The 23,336-nt window shown below is 42.1% G+C and overlaps 1 non-coding gene across 1 annotated transcript; it reads right to left on the bottom strand.

Annotated features, from left to right (window-relative positions):
* Nucleotides 1-21,209: 21,209 nt before the first annotated feature.
* On the bottom strand, nucleotides 21,210-21,312 carry LOC112423663 (U6 spliceosomal RNA). The gene has a single exon (XR_003014133.2). It is a non-coding gene; the product is annotated as a U6 spliceosomal RNA (small nuclear RNA).
* Nucleotides 21,313-23,336: the final 2,024 nt, after the last annotated feature.

Below are 23,336 nucleotides of genomic sequence, written 5' to 3'. Positions count from 1 at the left end.
CAATCACAGCAGCAACAGCCGTGTATTGCGCCCCCGCCCTGGGCCGGCGTGGGCATCACGTTTGCACTCCTTTCTGCAGCCCTGTGGGGCGCCCACTGTGACCTGCACTTCACAGACGGGTCATCTGAGTCGTGCAGGCCACTAAGGGAGCCCGGAGTCAACCCCAGGCCTGCTTGGCTCCCAGGCCTTCTCTTTCCATTGCTCTTTGTCGGTTCCCTCCTGCCTCCTGTCCCTCCCCAACTCTGACTTGTGGAGGGAAGCCGTTGACATGTGGGGGTACCTTTAATACCGACATTACTTGTTACCAGAGAGGGGTCCCGATCCAGACGCCAAGCGAGGGTTCTTGGACTTCGCGCAAGAAAGAATCTGGGTTGAGTCCCTAAAGTGAGAGCAAGTTTATTAAGGAAGTAAAGAAACAGGCCGGGGACGGTGGCTCACCCCCATAATCCCAACACTTTGGGAGGGAAAGGCAGGCAGATCACATGAGCTCAGGAGTTCAGACCAGCCTGGTCAACATGTTGAAACGCCCTCTCTACTAAAAATACCAAAAGTTAGCCACGCGTGGTGGGGTACGCCTGTAATCCCAGCTACTCGGGAGGCTGAGGCAGGAGAATCGCTTGAACCCCGGAGGCGGAGGTTGCAGTGAGCCGAGATTGCGCCATTGCACTTCAGCCTGGGTGACAAAGCCAGACTCTGTCTCAAAAAAAAAAAAAAAAAAAAAAATCCCCAAAAACAAAAAACAAGAACAACAACAAAAAAGAATGGCTACTCCATTGGCAGAGCAGCTGTGTGGGCTGCTCAGCTGATTATACTTGTAGTTATTTCTTGATTATATGCTAAACAAGTGGTGGATTATTCATGAGTTTTCCAGGAAAGGGGTGGTCAATTCCCAGAACTGAGGGTTTCTTCACTTTTTAGACCATATAGGGTAACTTTCTGACGTTGCCATGGCATTTGGCATTTGTAAACTGTCATGGCCCTGGTGGGAGTGTCTTTTATCATGCTATTGCATTAAAATTAGCATTTAATGAGTAATGAGGACGACCAGAGGTCACTTTCATGACCTTCTAGATTTTGGTGGGTTTTGGTTGGCCTCTTTACTGAGTCCTATTTCATCAGCAGTCTTTGTGACCTGTACCTTGTGCCAACTTCTATCTCATCCTGTGACTAAGAATGCCAAACCACCTGGGAAGGCAGCCCAGTAGGTTTCAGGTTTATTTTACTCAGTTCCTGTTCAAGATGGAGTGGCTCTGGTTCAAATACCTTTGGACACAGTTACGGCTGCCGTGGCTGACAATGTTTTCTGGCCTGAGCTGCCAGGACTGACTGAGTGTGTTGACTGGTAGAGAGGCTGTGGACCTCCACTGAAGGCCCACTTCATTTCTCACTCTTTCCTATTGCACAAATTGGTCCTTGTACCTGTGGCCCCTTCCTCCTCATGCCTCCAGGATCCACACCTCCAACTTGTTGTTCCTCACATTCACACAGCTCTTTTCCACCTGAGGCCCTCCCCTGCCTGCAGCCTCTCCCAATCCGTCCTGTCCTGGCTTTTTCCTACTCCTGATTTTTGACTGTTCCTCAGGAAAATCTTCCTTGACACCAGCCTAAGGCAGGCCTTTCTTCTTTTTCATAGCACAGGACACTATTGTTTTCCTTCATAGCACTTATCACAACTCATTATGTACTTATTAGTGTGTTCATTTTTATAAAGCCTATTTTTCCTGCTTCGGTGTAATCTTCATGAGGTTCAGAACAAGATGGTGTCAGTTTTGTTCACCATTGTGTAGCATCTTGGATATAGAATGGGCTCAATAAATATTTGTTGAATGAACGAATAAGTGAGCCTGGGTTCAATGACTGTCAAGATACTGTTGTTTTGGAGGGTTCATTTCCCTAGCAGATCCTCCAGACCACATTCCTCCATGGATTCACTGGTTCTTCTCCCCACCAAAGTGTGTCTTATTTTGTTTTCACTCCTTTTTTCACCTCCAAATTAAAGGGAATATAATTCTATTGCTAATTCCACATTGTATTACCAGAAATCAGAAAAAATCAACTGGTCTGAACAGAACAGCTTTCTAATAGGTTTTGTGATTTAAATGAACAGCCCTCCATTACACTGAAGTCAACCTTCTAACAAATACCCTAAGTGGCATTTGTCCTTTAACATCTTGCTATGGTATAGTCCAGCCCCCTACCCTCATCTCTACTTTCCACCAAAGAGGCCGTTAACTACCTTAAATAGCAAAAAGTCATCATATGTAATGTGCATAGGTTATGACCAATTGGTATTTGTTGGGCAAATCTCATGTGTCCATGTATTGTTCTAGTACTTTCAAAGATAATAGAAAAAGAGATGAGTCTTTTCCACAAAGAAAGGATTTATCACTTCCCAAAGAATTATAATAAATATACGTTGCCATAGAAGTCTATGACCCTCAACAGTCTTTCTTTTTTTTTTTTTAATTATACTTTAAGTTCTAGGGTACACGTGGATAACGTGCAGGTTTGTTACATATGTATACCTGTGCCATGTTGGTGTGCTGCACCCATCAACTCGTCAGCACCCATCAACTCATCATTTACATCAGGTATAACTCCCAGTGTAATCCCTCCCCCCTCCCCCCTCCCCGTGATAGGCCCCGGTGTGTGATGTTCCCCTTCCTGAGTCCAAGTGATCTCATTGTTCAGTTCCCACCTATGAGTGAGAACATGCGGTGTTTGGTTTTCTGTTCCTGCGATAGTTTGCTGAGAATGGTGGTTTCCAGCTGCATCCATGTCCCTACAAAGGACACAAACTCATCCTTTTTTATGTCTGCATAGTATTCCATGGTGTACATGTGCCACATTTTCTTAATCCAGTCTGTCACTGATGGACATTTGGGTTGATTCCAAGTCTTTGCTATTGTGAATAGTGCCGCAATAAACATCCGTGTGCATGTGTCTTTATGGTAGAATGGTTTATAATCCTTTGGGTATATACCCAGTAATGGGATGGCTGGGTCATATGGTACTTCTAGTTCTAGATCCTTGAGGAATCGCCATACTGTTTTCCATAACAGTTGAACTAGTTTAGCATCCTACAGGGCCTCCGGATCATGACCTGATCCGAAATTGGTTATCACTGGCTAATACTATGAAAGATGTGGTTGATTTAGAAAGTGCCAAACCATCCATGGCAGGTTTCAGCTTAAACTCTTTCCACAGCCCTACACCGACCTGAGGCAAGGTCTGAATTCATTAGCAGGGCCCTGAGTGATTCAGCTCCTGCCTGCCTCTCCAATGCATTTATCGGAGGCCCTCCCAGGGCCGTCTGGAGTGACTCATGTTTTCTCCTTTCATGTTTTTATGTGCACTGGGGAGTCAGCCTGAATCAGTCTTCCTCTGCTTTTCCACCTCTCTCTTACTCATTCTTGAAGATTGGGCTCTGAGGTCATCTCTTCATGGAAGCCTTGTAGACTCAAGTTTAGTTTCTCAGCTTCTGTGCTCCCATTGCACTCTGCAGTGGATACCTGTTATGCATATGTGTGTGCATATATATGTATCTATTATGCATATATATGTACATAAATGTAATATTCATAACTAATATGCATTAAATACTATGTGTCAGTTGCACTTCTGGTCTCCCATGACCTTATTTTTTTTTTCTTTTTAGAGATGGGAGTCTTGCTATGTTGCTCAGGCTGGAGTGCAGTGGCTATTCACAGGCCCAATGATGGCACACTACAGCCTGGAACTCCTGGGCTCAAGTAATCCTCCTGCCTCAGCCTCTTGAGTAGCTGAAACTGTAGGTGTGTACCACCATGCCTGGCTCTCCTTTCCTTCCTTCTCTCCCTTCCTTCCTTCCTTCCTTCCTTCCTTCCTTCCTTCCTTCCTTCCTTCCTTCCTTCCCTCCTTCCTTCCTCTCTCTCTCTTTTCCCTCCCCTCCCCTCCATTCCCTTCCTTTACCTTCCCTCCCCTCCCCTCCATTCCCTTCCTTTACCTTCCCTTCCCTTCCCTTTCCTTCCCTTCCCTTCCCTTCCCTTCCCTTCCCTTCCCTTCCCTTCCCTTCCCATCCCTTCCCTTTCTTTTTGCAGGGTCTCTCTCTGTTGCCCAGGCTGGAGTGCAGTGATGTAATCTTGGCTCACTGCAGCTTCTATTTCCAGGCTGAAGCAATCCTCCTGCCTCAGTCTCCTATGTAGATGAGACTACCAGCATGCACCACCACACCAGCTAATTATTTATTTATTTATTTTGTAGAGACAGGGTTTTGCTATGTTGCCCAGGCTCTCATCTTTTAACTACATCTCCACAGTAGTCCCATGGGTGGTGCTAATAACTTACTCAGTCATGCAGCCAGGAAGTGACAGTAGAATTTTAACCTGGGCTCCAGAGTGATGAGCTTCAGAGCAGTGTGGCCCTGCTGTCCTTTGGCTGTTCTCACACTGTTACAACAACTGATGTCATTCATTGGCATTCTGTCTTGACTGTAAGCTCCTTGATGGTGAGGGCAGTCAAGCACTGATCTTCTTCAGTAACTGGTATATTGTATGAACTCACAAATGGCAATGATGATGAATGAATTTAATGAGGCACAAAATAAAAAGTGAGTAATACATGGTCATTTATTTCAAGAGGCTCACTGTCTTTCTTTCCCTTCTCTCCATCCCTCTTGTGCCCCTCCCTCCCTCACTTCCTTTTTCTTTTCTTTCTTTTTGTTTTTCCAGATAAAAGTGTTTAATAGGAAAGTTAAATATTAAAATGGCATTTTAAAATTTTGTTTTATTTATTTATTTATTTTTAATTTTACTTTAAGTTCTGGGATACATGTGCTGAACATGCAGATTTGTTACATAGGTGTACATGTACCATGGTGGTTTGCTGCATCTATCAACTCATCATCTAGGTTTTAAGCTCCTTATGCATTAGGTATTTATCCTAATGCTCTGCCTCCCCTTTCCCCCCACCCCCCAACAGGCCCCAGTGTGTGATGTTCCCCTTCCTGTGTGGAAGTGATTGGCAAAGACTTCATAACTAAAACACCAAAAGCAATTGCAACAAAAGCCATAATTGACAAATGAGATCTAATTAAACTAAAGAGCTTCTGCTCAGCGAAAGAAACTATTATCAGAGTGAATAGTCAACCTACAGAATGGGAGAAAATTTCTGCAATGAATCCATCTGACAAAGGCCTAATATCCAGAATCTACAAGGAACTTAAGCAAATTTACAAGAAGAAAAAAACCCCGTCAAAAAGTGGACAAAGGATATGAACAGACATTTCTCAAAAGAAGACATTTATGAGACCAACAAACATATGAAAAAAAGCTCATTGTTGCTGGTCATTAGAGAAATGCAAATCAAAACCACAATGAGATACCATCTCATGCCAGTTATAATGGTGATCATTGGCTGGGCACAGTGGCTCATGCCTGTAATCCCAACACTTTGGGAGGCTGAGGCAGATGGATCAGAAGGTCAGGAGTTCAAGTCCAGCCTGATCAAGATGGTGAAACCCTGTCTCCACTAAAAATACAAAAGTTAGCAGGACACGGAGGTAGGAGCCTGTAATCCCAGCTACTCGGGAGGCTGAGGCAGGAGAATTGCTTGAACCCGGGTGGCAGAGGTTGCAATGAGCTGAGATCATACCACTGCACTCCAGCCTGGGTGACAGAGTGAGACTCCATCTCAAAAAAAAAAAAAAAAAAAAAAAGAAAGAAAAAATTCTGGAAACAACAGATGCTGGAGAAGATGCGGAAAAATAGGAAAGCTTTTACACTGTTGGTGGGAGTGTAAATTAGTTCAACCATTGTGGGAGACAGTGTGGTGACTCCTCAAGGATCTAGAACCAGAAATATCATTTGACCCAGCAATCCCATTACTGGGTATATACCCAAAGGATTATAAACCATTCTACCATAAAGACAAATGTACACATATGTTTATTGCAGCACTATTTACAATAGCAAAGACTTGGAGCCAACCCAAATGTCCATCAATGATAGACTGGATTAAGAAAATGTGGCACATACACACCATGGAACACTATGGAGCCATAAAAAAGAATGAGTTCACATCCTTTCAGGCACATGGATGAAGCTGAAAACCATCATCCTCAGCAAACTAACACAGGAACAGAAAACCAAACACCGCATGTTCTCACTTGTAAGAGGGAGCTGAACAATTTCCTTTCTTTCTTAACAGATTAGTTGTAAGGCCTTTTAAGCAACCCTAAAAATATGTACTATTATCCCAACATTATAGGTAGGAAAAATGAGGCAGAGAAAAGTTAAATAACATGGCCAAGGTCATAGCTGGAAAGGGGCACAGCCATGATTCAGACTGCAGTGGCCTGGTCCCAGAGCTCATGTTCTTAACTTCTACAATATGTTATGTCTCCAGTGCCTTATTGGGCAGAGGACACACATAGACTGATGCATAACAAGAGATAGTTACAGACACCTGGAGAGACCTGGACAAGCAGCTTCGTGGGGTAGGAGAGAGTGCTGTGCAGTGTGGTTGGCAGAATAGCAAGCCCTAGTAGGGGAGGGATGGGGATGGATTAAAAACAAAATGAGGCAGCTCATACCTGTAATCCCAGCACCTTGGGAGGCTGAGGCGGGAGAATCATGTGGGGCCAGCAGTTCAAGACCAGTCTGGGCAACACATTCATGAGACCCTATCTGTACAAAATACTAAAAAAAATTTTAAAAATCAGCCAGCTGTATTGGCACACACCTGTAATCCCAGCTACTCAGGAGGCTGAGGCAGGAGGATTGCCCAAACCCAGGAGGTTGAGGCTGCAGTGAGTTATGATCGCTCCACTGCACTCCAGCCTGGTGACAGGGAGATCCTGTCTCAAAAAAAAAAAAAAAAAAAAAAGCAAGTGAAAATCTAGATTGATGCCTGCAGGAGCCCAGAGCTCACCCACAACCACCTCTTCCTGCTCTCTAAAAGGGGATCTGGCTGGATTCCTGATGTGGAGAGGTTTCATGTGTGTGTCGGGGGCATCTTGGGTGTTCATGGGGTAGCAAGAGCAGCCCTCGGCATCCTGCCATTCTTTTTCTTATTCCAGCTCAACTTGCCATCTGCGTACCTCTGTGAGAGGCTCTGTGAATCACAGGATCTCATGAGTCACTCATTCCCTCTCTGAGGAATAAATTATATCAAGTCTCACAAAAGCAGAGCAGTTGGGTTTAAATGAGGTGTCACACAAAGATGGACTGCAGGTTCTGCTTTCCCTTATGAACTGGCATGGCTGTTGGGCGAGGCATGTTGCCAGTTCTCAGCTTGAGCTTTTGGGCCGTCAACCCAGAGTTCTGGCTGCTTCAGCTTCATCTGGATTTGATGTTCAGAATGCCAGACTCAGCAAGAGGTGAAACAGACCCCAGTGATCATAATTTTGACTCACATGGGGAAAGGCTGAAGAATGAAGATGAGTGAATATTTGATTTGCTTGTGTCTCCAGTCTGCATTGCATCAGGCCTATCCTTTGTTATCACTTTTTTTTTGAGAAGGAGTCTCACTCTGTTGCCCAGGCTGGAGTGTAGTGGCGCAATCTTGGCTCACTGCAACCTCTGCCTCCTGGGTTCAAGCAATTCTCCAGCCCTAGCCTCCAGAGTAGCTGGGACTACAGGCGTGCACCACCACACCTGGCCAATTTTTGTATTTTTAGTAAAGACTGGAATTTCACCATATTGGCCAGGCTGGTCTCGAACTCCTGACCTCGGGTGATCTGCTGGCTTAGGCCTCCCAGAGGCTATCCTTTATTTAACTCACAACTGCTGATAATAGACATTCTGAAAGTAAATTTACTACTTTAATATTCCAAAACTGCTTTCCGTAGTCCATGATATGCAAAACCTTTGAATGCAAAAAACAGAATGTTCCTGGTGTAGCAGAGAGAATATGTGGTTAAGCAGAGGCCAGTGATATTTTGTGGCAAATTTGTTCACCCCATCACAAGTGTGCATTGTCAGTTTTGTGTCCTGGTATCTGTCCTGAGCCTCTCTTTAGATACCAAGCTTCTTACCTGGCTATGGTGAGGATGGGAGAAAAGCAATTTGATTTGCTGGTGAAAATGACTCACAGCAGGATGTAAATGAGAACCACAGGTTTAGCTCCTTACAGTGCATAATTCCATTTTAGATGAGAGGCTTAGTAATCAAAATCTAATAAGCTTAGTAATCAAGATCTTGATAGAATGTTGGGGGAAGCTTTGCTTTCACAGAGGAATTTTTGAGAATCCCCTTGTTACCCAAGTCAGCCCACTTTTTCTGATTCACTTTTCTGAGCATTAGGGAAACAAACTTCAGTATCCTGGCAGTCCACTTGGGGAGGGGCCTAAGCTGCAACTCCTTCAGGCAGTTCAATTCCAGCTTCCCTCTTCATAGTGCCTCTCAGGGCATCTTCGCACTGTGTCTACCCTATACCCTCTGCCAGGCACCTACATGCTCTGCCATGGCAAGCTTATGCCTTTTCTTTGGGTCCCATTGAAGATATCCCTACAGCCTAGGAATTGAAGCAGGGACCCAGACTACCTGGGCTCAATTATAGCCCCACTCCATATCTTTATATAAATAATTGCTTGGCACAGTGCCTGGCACATAGGAAGTGTTGTTTAAGTGTTCATAACCATTTCCTCCAGGGAAACTCTCCCTCCCTGGCTCCTGAGGCAGGAATCTCTCCTGTGTGCTGTATTTTGATTACCTCTTTACTTGCCTCTATTCTAGGATGTAGATACCTGAAGGCAGGGGCTGTCTTTCTTACCTTCACTTCTGTGACTAGAAAACCACATTGAGATTTTAATTTGAGTTATGTACTCTTTCAGCAGCCTGAAAGAATGGTAAGGATTCTCTCTTCTCCATTCCAAGAAAGTCACCAAGTGTCCTTAACTTCAGGATTAATGACTTTGGCACTATAGGGATAAACAAAGAGTTCAGGGACAAAGTGTGAAACAGGGATCTGGAATGTCACCCCTATATAGAATTTTGTTGTAAAAAAGAAGCCTCAACAGAGAGAGGAAGTGGGCCAACTCTGGAGGGAAGATTGTGAAAGCTTTTTGAGAGACTGGGAGTGGGACAGAGGTGTGCAGATCCTGTGGTACTGGAGACCAGCACTTCCCTCCCACAGCTGGTCTGTGGCAGGACCTCACGGCAGAAAAGCTGCATGGTCCCCTGAGAGAGAAGTTTCACTAAATCTTTAATTTCCCAGCCATCGAAAGATCTGGGACTGGGCCACTGCTTTCAAGGTACCACGTGGATTTTGACACTGAATACGTCAACCAGTTCAGTGTGATCAGAAGAGGTCAGAGGATCTTCTAGAATGTTCCAGAGTGTGCCAGATCCCCTCACTTGACCCTAGGAATAAGGGTTCCTGCTCTCCATCCCCATCAAATTCTTGAGATTGAACTTCCTGAGTGAAAGGGGACTCTGAACAAATGTAACTTTATTTAGAGACACAAAAGAACACGGCCTTTTGGAAACCCTCAAGAAGTGAACTAAAATTCACATCTACAGCGTGTCCATGGTCCTGGCTGAGGTAGGTCACGTAGAATATTTGGTGAGTCAGTAAATAATGGAAGTACCCTGAAATTTCTCCAGACTATTTTAATAATCCCATAGCAACATTTTTTATTTGCCTACCTTTAATAAAGGTTTTCCATGGCCATTTCCTGAGCATTTAAAGCACATGCGAATGAATTGTCTTTGAACAAGGATTCAAAAGAATTTTATCACTGCAAGCTAGCAACAAACTGAATTTATATCTCCCCAGTATTACATTGCTGGTTGCTAACGTGACTAAGCCTTGCTACTTTACACTTTGTCTATGAATAGATTGAAGTCTCCAATGAGAACTTGCATCACAAAGCCCCACCTAAAACGATAAAGCCTTGAAGGCAAAAACCCAAAATCTTATTTTGTATATTGATATCCATGTCACAAAGCTGCCTTGTATCTACAATTCCTAATTCTTGCTCAGAATGTAAGTTATTTGGGCTATTACTTTTTTTCTAGTCTCAATTACTTGTGGTTATTCATACAGGGATCACTTAAATGAATGAAATCTAGAGATAATTAAACAACATTCTTTTAGTCCTTAGTTTCTGCTCATTCTCCCCTCTAGTCTTCAGACGTTTTTTCTAGGCTGCTATACCAGCTGCAGATTCAATTTATTATCTTTCCCCCCCCACCAGAATTCTCAAGAATTCACCCTTGACTTCTTTCAGCGTTCTTTTATCTAGGTTTTGTTGTGTTTGTTTTGTTTTTGCTTTCAATAGATTTTTGTTTTAGAGCAGTCTTAGGTTCACAGAAAAATCTAGCAGAAGGTATAGAGATATCCCATAAAACCCTGCCCTAAAACATGCATAGCCTCCTGCATTATCAACATACCTCACCAGAACAGTACACTTGTGACAACTGATGGACCTAAACTGGACCTACATTGACACATTTTTGGCCAGAGTCCATAGTCTACATTAGAGTTCACTCACAGTGTTGTACTTCTATGGTTTTGGAAAAATGTATGACATGGTTCACCGTTGTAGAATCATACGGAGTAGTTTCACTGCCCTAAAAATCCCCTGTGCTCTCCCTATTTGTCCCTTCTTTCTCCCAACCCCTCGAAACCACTGATCTTTTTACTGTAGCCTTTTCCAGAATGTCATATAGTTGGAACTGTACAGTATGTAGCCTTTTGAGATTGACTTCTTTCGTTTGCTAATATGCATTTAAATTTCCTCCGTGTCTTTTCATGGCTTGATAGAGCTGATAGTGCTTTTTCATTTCTTTTTAGTGCTGAATAATATTCTCTTATCTGGTTGGACCACAGTTTATTTATCCATCCACCTATTGAAGGACATCTTGGTTGCTTCCAGGTTTTGGAAATTATAAATTAAACTGTTATAAACATCCTTGTGCAGGTTTTTGTGTGAACATAAGTTTTCACTTTTTTGGGTAAATGCCAAGGAGCATGATTGCTGAATCATATAAGAGTGTCTTCAGCTTCCCAGAAAATCTCCAAACTATTTTCCAAAGTGGCCATACTATTGTGCATTTTCATCGGCAGTGAATGAGACGTTCTGTGACTCCACATCCTCACCAGCATTTGGTGTTGTCAGTGTTCTAGATTTTGGCCATCCTAATAGGTGTATAGTGATAGCTCATTTGTTCTTTTGATTTGCAATTCCCTGAAAACATATGAAGTTCAGTATCTTTATATATATATGTGTGTGTGTATATATGTGTGTGTGTGTATATACACACACACACAAAGATTTGTATATATATTTGTTTGTGTGTATATATATATATACACACATACACAAAGATGTCATCTACATATCATCTTTGGTAAGGTATCTGTTACGGTCTTTAGTCCATTTTTTAATTGAGTTGTTTTCTTCTTGTTAAGTTTTAAGAGTTCTTTGTATATTTTTAAAGTAGTCTTTCATCAGATTGTCTTGCAAATATTTTCTCCCAGTTTGTGGCTTGTCTTTTCATTTTCTTGCCAATGTCTTCTGTAGAATAGGTTGGTTTTGTTTTGTTTTGTTTTAGAGGGAGTCTTGCTCTGTTGCCAGGCTGGAGTGCAGTGGCACAATCTTGGCTCACTGAAACCTCCGACTTCCTGGTTCAAGCCATTCTCCGCCTCAGCTTCACGAGTAGCTGGGATTATAGGCATGCCTCAGCATGCCTAGGTAATTTTTTTGTATTTTTTAGTAGAGACGGGGTTTCACCATGTTTGGCCAGAGTGGTCTTGATCTCCTGACCTTATGATCCACCCCCCTCAGTCTCCCAAAGTGCTGGGATTACAGGCATGAGCCACCATGCCAGGGCAGGCTTTTTTTTTGGATAAGGTCTTGCTCTGTCACCCAGGCTGATGTGCAGTATTATAGCTCACTGTAGCATCAAATTCCTGGGTTCAAGTGATCCTACTGCCTGGGCCTTCCAAAGCAGTAGGATTACAGGCAGGCATGAGTCACTGTGCCTGGCCTTGACATTTTAAATTTTAGTGAAGTTTGATTTATCGGTTTTTCATAGTTCAGAGCTTTGGTGTTGTAGATTTATTTTCTTTACCTTGTAACTATCAGAAGGGTATTTAAAAGACAGGTAATAACTGGAAAAGTAGGAACAAGCTAAACAACACCATGATTAAGCAATCAGGCAAATCCTGAAGGTGAGATATTCCACTGAACAACTGTCTTGGCCTCTTAGCAAATCAACATCATAGAAACAGTGAATTTATAGAGTAAAAGCAATTTAAGTGACCCAACCATCAGATGTATTATAACATGTGGTCCTAGGTTAGATTCCAGTTTATGCAGATTTAAATAGCTATAAAAATGATTTTGGGAAACATTATGGAAATTGGAATATGGCTTGGGTCATAAATGATATTAAAACTCATTAAGATTATTATTACGGCTCGTTAGGCATGATAGTCTTGATTTTGGTTATGGAGGATGTCCTTATTTTTTAGAGCTGCATACTAAAGTATTTAGGGATGAAATGTCATGATGTCTGTAGTTTACAGTATTTTAGCATAAAAAAATAAAGTGAATGTAAAGGAATAAAATCTGAAAGAATAGAATTATTTCACACGTTAGATCCTTATTGGCTGACCCAACCAACCCAAAGCCTGCTTTACTACAGTATACAAGTAAAGAGAGCACTTGGGTGGGGAAAGGGCATGAAATCTGGATTATGTCTTTCCCTTTGCTAGCTGTGTGATCATGGTAAAGTACTTCTCCTCTCTGTGCCTCAGTTTCTTCAACCATAAGATAGGTATATTCGTTGTATTCGTCCATTTTCATGCTGCTGATAAGGATATACCTGAGACTGGGTAATTAGTAAAGAAAAAGAGGTTTAATGGATTCACAGTTCCACGTGGCTGGAGAGGCTACACAATCATGGTGGAAGGTGACAGGCACATCTTACATGGCAGCAGACAAGAGGGAACTTGTGCAGGGAAATTCCCCCTAATAAAACCATCAGATCTTGCAAGACTTATTCACTACTACGAGAACAGTATGGGGGAAACCACCACCATGATTCAATTACCCAGTCCCTTCCAAAATATGTAGGAATTATGGGAGCTACAATTCAAGATGAGATTTGGGTAGGGATAAGCCAAATCATATCTTTAGTAGACCTACCACACAGGATGATTGTGAGGATAAATGACTTAATACACACAAGGCCATTAAATCAGTTCCTGGCACATAGTAATACATAAGACTTACCTGTTATCATTGTTTTTGTTTTAGTTATTCAGGTATATGATCCTAGTAGGGTTGGCATAGACTGATAAAATCAGTGCAGCTTCTTGGGTTTTCTGGTACATTTCTAGTAGCCATGGGAACTCCTTATTTCTGGGGACTCATTTTTGAGTCTTCTCTTACACTACATTGAGAAGTGTTCCACTCCATGTTTTAGGGGCTGGTGAAGAGTGGTAAGACATAAAGGCATCTTCTCTTATTGTTTGTAATGGGGCTTTTGGCTTTTTGGCCATCAAAAATCTAAAGTTTTAAGTGTGATTAAACAATAGGTAGTTGAAGATACCCCTAGATCTAGAATATTCTGGCAGAAGATTTAACATCTTCATTAGGAATACTGGTCTAGAATCCATCTTTTCCTTTAAAAAATCAACAAACACAGTATAAGATGTCTTTATAAATATATTCCTTCAAGCAAATCTGATACATGATGATTTAGGACTAAAATTTATCTTTGTCACCAACAAAACAGAAAGAGGGTAAATATGATTTTACAACTGTGTCTTAGGTTTTTAGTTGGAGAAATGCTGTACTCTAATTAAAATTACAAACGACTTTATCTTTTAGTGCTCCATGTAATTTTTCAACGTTAGATTTTTAGTACAGATTAATAATATTTTTTCTATTCCTTTCTTTCCCTTACATAAGCACAGGGAGTTCTTTGACCTCTAGAAGTTGCAAGCACTTTTTGGCCGGTTACAACAGCACAATTTATTATCAATTGATTTTAGAGTGAACTGAAATTTTCAAGATTAGATGGTGTGTATTAGAGCAAATTCTAAAGGGCTGAGTTAAAGTTTACAGTCATAAAAAGTTATGAGAACCATTTATCTTATACGGTCTGCAGTACCAAAATCACAACTTCAGAAATTAGAACATTATCTGTTATGATGCTACTACAATATAATTTCTTTCTTTCTTTTTTTTTTCTGAGTTGGAGTTTTGCACTATTACCCAGGATGCAGTGCAGTGGTGTGATCTTGGCTCAATGCAACCCCTGCCTCGTGGGTTCAAGTGATTCTCCTGCCTCAGCCTCCCGAGTAGCTGGGATTACAGGCATATGCCACCATACCTGGCTGATTTTTTGTATTTTTAGTAGAGATGAGGTTTCACTATGTTGGCCAGGCTTGTCTCAAACTCCTGACCTCGTGATCCACCAGCCTCAGCCTCCCAAAGTGCTGGGATTACAGGCGTGAGTCGCTGCGCCTGGCTTACATTATAATTTTGTTAAAGCTAAACATTATTTCAAATAACATATAAATAATTTTTAAAATCTGACATTGAATGCAAGTACTGTGCTAAAGTGCTTTACATGAAATGTCTCATCTACTTCTCACAACTACCTAGGGCCTGCTCAAGCTTTCGTTTCTCTTGAGAGAACTGAAATGGACAGGACAAATGACTGGCTCAAGGTCACACTGCAGCTGTGATAAGGCGAGGTTGAAATTTAGAATCAATGATGACTTCTTCATCCAGCCAATATTTACTGAGCATTTATTAGGCAACAGGATCTGTTCTAGGTGTGGAGATAGTAATGTGAAGAAAACATCAAAATCTTTGCTCTGAATATTATGAAATACTGACACACAGTTGAGGCTAGCGGTTAGAATTGGTGAATACTTTTTCCACTATTAGGCAGTGTTTTAGCCCCTCTACTTAGAAATTTAACCCTATAAACTGATTTGTTTTTCCAGAAGAAACAAAGGTCTCAAAGCTGATCATAAGTCCCCTGGAGAGTAGAAGTTTGGCTCTAAATCTGGACTCATCCAGAAAGAAAAGCTAGTCCACATGGTGGCTCATGCCTGTAGTCCTAGCTACTGGGGAGGCTGAGGCAGGAGGATTGCTTGAGCGCAGGAGTTTGAGGTTGCAGTGATTGCACCACTGCACTCCAGCCTGGTGACAGAGTAAGACCCTGTCTCTAATAAAAAACAAACCAAAAACCCCCCACACTCTCTTTGAAGCAACCATTTCCTTAAATTCCCCCAATACACACACACACACACACACACACACACACACACACACACACACACACATTTCTTGATATCTTTTCGAAGCATCATTCATCCTAGGCAAACTTTATAAACATGGGGCCATACCTTTTACAATTCAGGATCACCAGGCCACTGGACTTTGTTGTTGTTGTTGTTGTTGTTGTTATAGATATGTGCAATAATTGCCACACAAAGGAACACCACAGTGCATTTCCATAATAAAATAGACTGTATTTGCTAGTGGAGCCTGTAGTTCATCAGGTAAGGCTTTTACTCCTTTAGCAACCAAATTGCTGTCTTCCCTCAGTGAATGACAGTCTCTGCAATGGTCTGACCTATTTGGCAGTTCAGAGCAAGCATACAGAGGCACCCTCATCTTCTTACATCACAGCCACGGGTACATCAAACCCTCAATTCATGGGTTGGATGTAACTTATTAAGTTACAAGCAAGAGTTCAATAAGAAATTTTAAAACAGTTGAGATTTATCTTTAGTTTCTGTATCTATGTAAACTTTCTATAATTTGAAATATAGCACTAGCTTTTCACAATTGAAAAGTATGGGGATAAACAAAGAAATGAAATACCTTCAGCAGTAACCATGGATATATAAAATCAAAACCATTACTATTATCATACTGTATAGTTCTACTGAATTCCTTATTTTAATTTTCAAACCCAGTTATTCCTGATCTTTATATTTGTGCCTTATTTTATTTTTTTGAGACACAATCTTGCTCTGTTGTCCTGGCTGAAGTGCAGTATCACCATCTTGGCTTGATGCAACCTCTGCCTCCCGGGTTCAAGCAATTCTCATGCCTCCACCTCTGGAGAAGCTGGGATTACAGGCATGTACTACCACACCTGGCTAATTTTTGTATTTTAGTAGAGACAGAGTTTCACCGTGTTGACCAGGCTGGCCTCAAACTCCTGACCTCAGGCGATCCACCCTCCTCCACCTCCCAAACTGCTGGAATTACAGGCATGAGCCACCATGTCCGGCCATTGTGCCCTATTTTAAAGCTCTTATGCATACATATTGCATTATAGAAAGTGAAATAATCTTTTTATTTTTATTATTATTTTTTATGGAGTCTTGCTCTATCGTCCAGGCTCAAGTGCAGTGGCACAATCTCGGCTCACTGCAACCTTCGCCTCCTGGGTTCGTCTGGCTAATTTTTGTATTTTTAGTAGTAGAGATGGGGCTTCACCATGTTGGCCAGGCTGGTCTCGAACTCCTGACCTCAAGTGATCCACCCGCCTAGGCCTCCCAGAGTGCTGGGATAACAGGCATGAGCCATCGTGCCTGGCCTAGAAAGTGAAAGAATCTTGAAATAAGATTTCCCTCTCCTCTGAGATACTGAGACTAGCACTAATTTCTTCTATCATTCATTGGAAAAAAAAAGCTACAATATGATTCATATGTAGGAGTTAAAAAATTGCCCAGGATGTTTGAGCTATATGTAAATAATATAACTCAAAAATCATTAGGATACTGTAGTTTATGTTTATGTAGAGAACTATCTAGTTTTCTTGACTTCAATGAAAATAAAAAGCAAGTTCTCCCAAAACAGAGAGACTTAGCTAGCTACAGCACATGAACTTAGACTGATGGGAAATTTTAGTGCAAGGTATCAAATCATGAAAAGTACAGTGGAAGCTAATGAAGCCCTTATTTTACATCATTTAGAGAAATGATTTCTGTATTCTTGAACACCTCATCTTCTTAGCGCCACCCTGTCATCTTGGCTGTGAAATAGACATGTATGCTATCTTTTTGCTTTCTGTTAGTGAAGGGTTTCCTTTTCCTCTCTTTCTTGACACTAGAGACAATTTGATAACAAGCTGAAAACAGCCATTGGATGGATAAAAGATTTGGGCTGAGAATAAACAGGGATATAGTTCTGGTTCCGACCTGCCTAGATTTTTGTTATGGGACAAACCCTTCTGTTTTGCCGTCTGCATTAAGGAGAGCAGTTGACTGATTATCTTTGAAGTTTTACCCCTAACTGTATAATGCTACAGTTTCAATACAGCTTTAGCTCTGATAACTAAGAAACAAAATGGTAATCATAAGAATCTAACTATTAGATATTTGGTGACACCACATTCATAAAGTAAAAATGTAACTTTAGTTCCTTTAGTAGTCCAACTGCCCATTTTGCTGTGAAATAAAATGCCCACTATTGACGATTCCTTTCATTTGAAGGAGTATCCGTAAGTGTGACATGCCTAGCATTGCTCTTTCTTTTTTGCTCCTCTTCTTTGTTTTTTGGGAATATGCAGTGACCTGTCTAACTAGTGAGTGCATAGGAGAAGTTGGATAGAATGGCAGCCCTTTCCTCTCAATTCCTCTTGAGAGCTGTTGACCTGAAGGTAAAATGTGTCCTCTTGAGTCCTCGTGGGAGCTGGAAACCTGTAGAAAAGATGTGTCTGCTTTTACTCCTCCATGCTGTAGATTTACAGGGTCAGGGCCCTCCCTGGGGAGGTCTGTGGCCATCCATGGGCAAGTTTGTCTAGTTTGGGGGTTTAGTGTTAGCAAACCCAGTTGGCTCTTAAATCTAAGCCATTTTCTGCAGTATCAGCTTTCTTAGTAGTAAACATGATATTTTGATTTCCATGCATCTTATTTTTTGAGCCTATTTCTCAGGTGGTTCAGAACTTGAATGTGATGCTATTTTGGGAGTTCCCTGAAGTCCCAACAAACAGTACTAGACTGTGTGAATAAATGACTTTGGCCATGAACTTTCTGCTTAGATTTACACAGGTCTTCTCTCAGTTTCGATTGTCTCTGGTAAAAAAACTTGACAACATCACTGCAAACTCTGGTAATCAGAATGCTAGAGATTGTTATCTCAACCAGCAATAACATTGCTGCATGGCACTCATGGTTATACAGTGGAAGCCAGATATTTAAACATTATCACTGTGAGCCATGAAATATTGCATCCAATTTGTTACAGAGCTCAATCAAGATGGGAAGGAAGAGGTTCTTATTTTATCAATCTGAACATTGGCTAAAAGTAGAAGAACCAATCTACTTTATAATAATTTGTTTTCTCTCTTGAATCCAGAAAGAAGAAGGGCTTCAGGACACAGAAGGTACACAGTTTAATAAATATTTGAGGGCTGAGTATGGTACCCAGACTTCTCTAGGTGGTGTGGGACACAGCAGTGGACCAAGAAGACAAAAATCTGTATCCTCAAGGAGCTTGTATTTTAGTGGAAGGAGATACACATTAATCAACACAAATAAGTAAATAAGCAAATAAATAAATAAAGTCAGTGAATGTGATAGTGCAGTGTAGTGACACAGTGTTGGAGCCAGACAGCCTGGGGTCAAAGCCTGGCACCATCACTTACAAGCTTTATGGCCTTTGAGGAAGTTCTTAACCTCTCTGTGCCTCGGTTTCCTCATCAGTAAATTTGGGTTAATAAAATCTTTTGAGATTTTTCGTGAGGATTACATTTAATCAGTGTTAAACACTTAGAACTGTGACCGGCACACTTTAAGCACAACATAAGTACTTGCTGTTATTATACTAAATGGTACAAGAACAAGAAAGGGATAAAGGAGTGTTGGATGGGTTTGTAGTTTTAAATGGGTTGTTAAAAAAACATCCAAAACAAGATCTTGATGAAAAGCTGGCATTTAAGTAAAGATCTGAAGGAGCTGAGGGAGTCAGCCACTCAGATATTTGGTGGAAAGCTTTGCCAGGCAGAAGGAATGGCAAGTGCAAAGGCCCTGAGGTTGGCACATGCCTCGCTTCTAGGACTGGCAAGTGGGCAGTGTGGCTGGGGAGGAGAATACAATAGAGAGGGATAGTAGATTGGGACTCCTTAGAAGTAGAACCTAAGACAGGAATTCAAATACCATTGATTTCCTGAGGATGTGTTCTCAGGAAAAAACGAGGGAAGAAAGGAAGAGAGAGCAGAAGAGCTAAGTAAGGATGTGGCCCCGGCAGGTACAGCCTAGCCCCAGGGGGAGCACTGGAGTGTGGACTGCACCACAGTGAGTTCCCCCTTGAGACAAATGGATTGGCTTCTTGTTTCCACACATCAGCCAGTCATTGGCAGGGGTCTCTTGGGGGAGGTGGCTCCCATTGGCCAAGGGCAGTTCTCATTAGCAGGGGCAGTTGTGAGTTACTGGCAGTAGCTGGAGGTGGCCTGGGGAAGGGAATCGGGGCAGGACATAGCAGTACACACTACAGGAGATGAAGCTGCTGCTTCTAGGGACTTGTAGACGTTTCAAGTCATAGGTCCAGAAGATTCAAATCTGAATTTAATGAGTCCATCTGGCTACATTCCAGGAACAGAAGCTTAGCCATGACGAGGGCTGGAGTGTTTTCAGTCTATACTTGTGCATCTGAAAAATGTTAAAGAAAAACTACACAATGGGGGCATGCTGGTGCCTCTATAGCTTGCTAAACTCTGACTTTTATTTTTTTCTTTAGACAGAGTCTTACTCCGTTGCTCAGGCTAGAGTGCAGTGGCATGATTCTCGGCTCACTGCAACCTCTACCTGCCAGCAACCTCTGCCTTCTGGATTCAAGTGATTCTCCTGTCTCAGCCTCCCAAGTAGCTGAGATTACAGGTACCCACCACCATGCCTGGCTCATTTTTGTATTTTTAGTACAGACGGGGTTTTACCATGTTGGTCAGTCTAGTCTCGAACTCCTGACCTCAGGTGATCCACCCACCCTGGCCTCCCAAAGTGCTGGGATTACAGGTGAGAGCCACCACACCCAGCCTCTAAGTTTATTTTCTGCAAATGATTCTAGGTTTATTTCTAGCAAAGCTGAGCCCTCTGCCAGCAAAAGCAACATTGAGCTGCTGGGGGCACCTTGCTGCCTCTCCTCCACAGTCCTCAGCAATTCAGGTCTAGCTCCAAACCTGCATATTTCACCCATAGGGCCGAAGCCGTGAAGGCAGACAGCCCCACATCCTTAGAAGGAAGCGTAGTCATTGTTAATTGAAGCTGGAGCTGGAGTCTTGAATGTCTTACACTCTATCCCAAGCAGCTTATCAAAGTTGCTTTTAGCCACACTGCATTTGTCCCTGTGAGGAGCCATGGGGACTTTGTACAATGTCAAGGTAGCTAAATTGGAATTACATTTCCCAGATAACTTAGATACAGAGATACCTTGTATGGTTCAAACTTATAGTTGCCACAAGAGAAACTTGTGTGATTTTGTTTGTTTGTCACCCACGCTGGAGTGCAGTGGCATGATCTCCGCTCACTGCAACCTCCATGCCACCCAAGTAGCTGGGATTATAGGCACGCATGCTACCACATCCAACTATTTTTTGTATTTTTAATGGAGATGGTGTTTCACCATGTTGGTCTGGCTGGCCTCGAACTCCTGGCCTCAAGCGATTTGCTTGCCTTGGCCTCCCAAGTTGCTGGAATTACAGGCCACTGGGCCTGGCCTGTTTGTTTAACATTCTAAACATGTATAATCAATTAACATGGCCTAGGATTTTAATGGTATTCACTTCAGTAACTTGAATCCACAGATCTAAGGAGTATATAACCAGAAAATTGTGTATAAACACAGATTGGACATGGCAATTTCTGTTCACAAAGGTCACATGTGTAGGTACATAAATTAGTAGCATGTATCTAGAATTTTGACCAAACTGTTTTTAACATGCAGAAATGTAAAATCACATCTTGAAAATGTGATGAAAAAATGAAGAAGAGCTGGTCTACACACATCAAAAATCAAATGTTGCTTATAAAAGAGATGAATGACAGCTACAGGATTCAAGTGACAATATGATTTCAAGAAATTAATACTGATCAAAGAGAACAGGAATATTTTTACATTTCACTGAAAATACATTGACTACTAGAATGTAAAGATCTAGCGGAAACTCAGGGAGAAAATTACAAAATCTAAAGCTAATTACTTAGTATTTCTTATTACCTAAATAACCGCATGATATTAAAAGGAAGCTGAAAATATGGAATGCTTCATAAATTTGTGCATCACCGCATGCGGGGGCCATGCTAATGTTCTCTATATCATTCCAATTTTGAAGTGAGTGCCTTGTGTGAAATTTGAGATCAGGAATGACGCAGCAGCCATCGCACTTTGAAGGCCATGATTGGTAGGTGTGGTTAACAGTGCTTGTGGGGGCTGGAAGAGGTGGCTCACGCCTGTAATCCCAGCACTTTGGGAGGCCGAGGCAAGGCGCCTGTAATCCCAGCTACTTCAGAGGCTGAGGCACTAGAATTGCTTGAACACGGGAGGCAGATGTTGCCGTGAGCCAAGATCATACCATTGCACTCCAGCCTGGTGACAAGAGCGAAACTCCGTCTCAAAACAACAACAACAATAACAACAACAAAACCAAAACAGTGCCTGTGGGTGCCACCTTGTCTTCAATTTTTCCCACTCAATGTCCAGCTCTTCCTGACTGCTGACCCTACTGATCAGCCATGAACCAGGCCCACCATAAGATGCTCTGCTGTGAACTCACAGAGGTGGAAGCCACAAAGAGCCTTCCATAGACTTGTATGCCAGCGCCTTCATGGCTGCCCTCCAGCAGTCAGTTGGCACCTCATATCCAGCAAGCCTCGACTTGTTCACCAGCTCCAGGGTTGATTAGTGACTTTTTTCTGGTGCTTTTCAGACCTTTCTTCCTCAGCTTTTCCCCAGATTGTGGAAAGTTTAACTCCATAGTAAATAACTTACCCCATAGTGCTCGTTATGGTCTTGCTTCCCTGATTGAACTCTACCAGTACAGGAGGGAACTATAATTGCCTCCATCTTATTATGTTTCCAGGAACATTTTATCATTTCTTACAGGTCGCCACACCAGACATCTTCCTGGCTGGCTGTTCTTGAATATAATCAATATATATCAATATAATCAGTGTAGCCCTGAATATAATATATTAGTCAATTCTCACACTGCTATAAAGGAATACCTGAGACTGGGTAATTTATGAAGAAAAGAAGTTTAATTGGCTCATGATCCTGCATGGCTTGAGAGGCCTCAGAAACATTACAATCTGGCAGAAGGCTAAGGGGAAGCCAGCACATCCTCATGGCTGGAGCAGGAGGAAAAGAGAATGAAGGGGAAAGGGCTACATGCTTTTAAACAACCAGAAATTGGGAGAACTCACGATCACAAGAACAGCATAGGGGAAGCTGCCTCCATGATCCAATCACCTCCCATTAGGTCCCTCCTCCAACATTGGGGATTACAATTCGACATGAGATTTGGGCAGGGACACAAATCCAAACCATATTAATAATATCCTTGAACTTCTGGTAGAGAAGGCACGCATAACTCTTTTCAGAAGAACCTTCCAAAGGTTCTTCTATCTGAATATCCTTTTCAGTGAGACATACAGCTAGAGATACAATGGGAGGCGAACCATGACCTTTATAAATACCTTTCTATAGGTAATACACTAGCCTGGCTCAAAAATCAGACCTAGGCTGGGTGCAGGGGCTCACGCATGAAATCCCTGCACTTTGAGGGGATGAGGCGGGTGGATCACTTGAGTTCAGGAGTTCTAGATAAGCCTGGCCAACATGGTGAAACCCCATCTCTACTAAAAATACAAAAATTAGCCAGACATGGTGGAGTACACCTGTAATCCCAGCTACTCAGGAGGTTGAAATGGGAGAGTTGCTTGAACCCTGGAAGTGGAGGTTGTAGTGAGTGGAGATTGTACCACTGCACTCCAGCCTGGGCAACAGAGCAAGATTCCCTCTAAAAAAAAAAGAAAAAGAAAAAGAAAAAAGAAATTAGAGCTATATATAAGGTATGCACTGTGAAGTCTGGTCCCCAGCCCTATTTTTGTCCACTACCTTCCTGCCACCCTCACCCTACTCCTAAAGGTAACCACTTCTAGTAGTTTCTTGTATTCTTTCAATGTTTTCTTATAAATAAATATCTTTTCTTTATAATTATCTTGGAGGGAACTAAAAATCCTCATCCAGGGCTGGACCTGTTGCCTCCTGGCTTCTCCCTGTTCTTGGCTTGCATCTTTCCCCTTAATCACAGGGCACAGCATGCTGAAGGGAGGCCAGGAGGACTTAATTCGGTCATGAAATTTCTAAGTTCACT

The sequence above is a fragment of the Macaca nemestrina genome, chromosome 3, assembly GCF_043159975.1.
Source record: "Macaca nemestrina isolate mMacNem1 chromosome 3, mMacNem.hap1, whole genome shotgun sequence".
Classification (NCBI taxonomy): Eukaryota; Metazoa; Chordata; class Mammalia; order Primates; family Cercopithecidae; genus Macaca; species Macaca nemestrina.
This window is presented reverse-complemented; position numbering and strand designations above follow the sequence as displayed.